Source organism: Gossypium hirsutum, chromosome A13, assembly GCF_007990345.1.
Source record: "Gossypium hirsutum isolate 1008001.06 chromosome A13, Gossypium_hirsutum_v2.1, whole genome shotgun sequence".
Classification (NCBI taxonomy): domain Eukaryota; kingdom Viridiplantae; phylum Streptophyta; class Magnoliopsida; order Malvales; family Malvaceae; genus Gossypium; species Gossypium hirsutum.
The window spans coordinates 71725108-71728108 of NC_053436.1; the positions used below are offsets into that span (position 1 = coordinate 71725108).

The 3001-nt window shown below is 34.3% G+C and overlaps 1 long non-coding RNA gene across 1 annotated transcript; it reads left to right on the forward strand.

The window, feature by feature from the left end:
* Positions 1–997: 997 nt before the first annotated feature.
* Positions 998–2881, forward strand: LOC121212444 (uncharacterized). Its single transcript, XR_005907633.1, has 4 exons — positions 998–1092; positions 1356–1415; positions 2292–2395; positions 2771–2881. It is a non-coding gene; the product is annotated as an uncharacterized lncRNA (long non-coding RNA).
* The last annotated feature ends 120 nt before the right edge of the window (positions 2882–3001 follow it).

Below are 3001 nucleotides of genomic sequence, written 5' to 3' on the forward strand. Positions count from 1 at the left end.
AAACTAACTTAGAATAGAATAACTTATTTATTATAAAGTAACTCTGAATAGAATAACTTATTTATTATAAAGTAACTTTGACGAGAATGACATTATACTACAACAAAACAGGCCTACCGCAACACTTTTTTAACCTAAGATGACGCAAAAAAGGTTAACATAGGTTTCACGATGCTTCTGCCAACACTTCTAAAAAGGTTGTCTTTAGCACAGTTGGAATAGGTGTCGCGACACTTTTGAAAAAACATTGGCATAAGTCAACATAAGCCGACCTTTATTGAAGGGTTGGCAAAGTCCTAATCAAGGCTGGCCTTTAAAAAATGTTGAGATAGACTCGTCTAAAGCAACCTTAAAAAAGCTGAGATAGACCTGTCTAAGACAACCCTAAAAAGGTTGGGAAAAACCTTGTCTAAGGCATCCTTTAAAAAAGGTTGGAATAAAATCGTCTAAAGCAACTTTAAAAAAGTTGGGATAGACCCGTCTAAGGCAACCTTAAAAAGGTTAGAATAGTCCTTGTCTAAGGCAACATTTAAAAAACATTGGGATAGACTCGTCTAAAGCAACCTTAAAAAGGTTGGTATAGACCTTGTCTAAGGCAACCTTTAAAAAATGTTGAGATAGATCTTATCTAAGACAACCTTTAAAAAGGTTAGGATAAAACCATCTAAGGCAACCCTTAAAAGGTTGGGATAGATTCGTCCAAGACAACCTTAAAAAGGTTAAGATAGACACATCTAAGCAATTTTTTTCCATTTTTATTGTTTCAATATTAATATATTTTTATAAACATTTACAGTGTGTTTGATTGAAGCTAATGGCTAAGCTATTACATGCCTATTACCAACCTATTCTTCAGGCCCACTTAAATTGGTGTTTGGTTCAATGGAAAACCCTATTACGGGATTATTCCATTCCAGGCTTAAGCAGATATTTTTGGGGATTTCTATTTCGTTCTCTCTTCACCGTTTAGCTATTCGTTGCTTGAAGAACCCTATTCTACCCTTACCAAATTCCACCTCAAAAACACTCTCAATCGGCAAGTATATCACATACCGTTTGACTCCGGCATTCCTTCCCTTCATCCAAGGTCAGGTAAACATTTTTGCTTCTTCTTCCTTCACATCATCTTCCTTCATCATCTTCCTTCTTCTTCCTTCCGCCATTCCTGCCTTTTCATTTTTTTTGGTTTTAAAAAAATTCTCAAGCTTTTTGTATTTTAAGATTATTTTGTCATGCTAATAAATGTCAATGCTTTTAGGGTAGGAAAGGCACCCCTCCATCAAACACCGTAAATTCCTGCTTTTAGGGTAGCATGAATCTGATGTCTAAGTTTTCCTTGTTTATCTTTTCTACAGCTTTTTGAAAGAATTTTAGAAATTCCAGCCACATGGCTTAAAGGAGGAGCCACCGTTGAGGTGCTTTTCTGACTTCACTTTGTTTTTTTTTCCTGCAATTGTGTTTTTTTTCATTATATACAATAAATATCGTGTTGTGATTTTTAGAAGCAATATGGACAATCAAGTTATTTTATACGCATTCCAGTACCATGTTCAAAGTTGTTTTTACTATTCCAATATGATATTTATGATCTCTTTTACTCCTTTTCAATTCACTTCTCTTTACTTCTTAATTCATTGCTGACTTCAATGGAAGTTGCTGAGTGAATTTCATGCTTTACTTCCCATTGCATGATCAATGAAGAGGGATAGATTTCATAGTATCATTACACTTTATTAGCATGTTGCTCCAATCTCATTTTTCATGAAGTATCCATATCTGACACATATCAGACCATGGAATGGCTCTAAAGACATTCCGAATACATGAATAACTTAGAAAAATAGCACATATACATGTCGGAAACATGCTTGTATTTGACAGTCTGATACTTTCCCTCAACTCCGAATTACACAACATTAGTTTGTAGAATGGTTGATATTTATGAGAGTTTAGCACTATGAGTATGATTTGTGTCCATCCCCCTTGCCATTGGAAGGACAATTTTTCATGAATTATCACCTAGAAACATATCAAATGGAAATGGGTGACGTTGTTTTAGGCCTTACAGCTTTTATTTTTCCCTTAATAAGTAGAAAAGATTCTACCAATTTTGACTGTTTTCTTATAGAAGGAAAGGATATGATACTCATACTAAAGCATTGATTGGTTGATATCTATATCCTTGTTAATTTGTTTATTGGAAGGACTATATTCTGCAAGAACCGAAATCCTACTTACAGTATAAAGTGATGAATAGTTGATCTATATACGGTCAACCTGTTTATTGGCAGGTTCACTTTTGCATGTCAAGGGGGAGACATTTCCTAATCTTCATGGACAGCTTGATGTGACAGGGTTGGCCTTCCAGATATACGATGCTCCATCATGGTTTTCTGTATGTCCTTATTTCTTTTTCTCTATACCACTTCCCTGCTTCTATATCCTTCGAGATATTTCTTGTAGCACTTCATTAGAATCAGCAATATATAGTCGTAGCAAGTACTCCAAAACTGTTATTTTTTTTTTGCTGGGTAGCATGTACAAGGTGTGAAGCTCATTTTGCATATCTTGTTGCCTGGTTTTTAATTTACCATTTTCTGTGTACTGAATGCTGATATGATGTATGAAGAGTTTTTGATAATTTATGGCCAGCACATGCAATTGAAATGAGCACGAAAAAACATTATTCTCTCTGTAGCAGGTTCTAAGTCTGAAAGTCATTTTCTATGTAGTTTGTTGCATGGTTAATGATTGTCTCTGTTTTATACAGATTATCACTCTATCTGCAAATGATGCATAGGTACTCTTTTTTCTTTTTCCTATTTTTTTGTTGTTATGTTCCAGTAGTCTTGAATGCTTTAGTTATTTTGTAGGTGCTAATGTACATTCCAGTCTTTTAAGATTATGACATGAACTAATTTTTATCTTCATGGGGGAATTATAATTCAATCAACCTAATATGAATAGGTTGGTAAGATTCAGTTTGCAGTAGTATGAATCA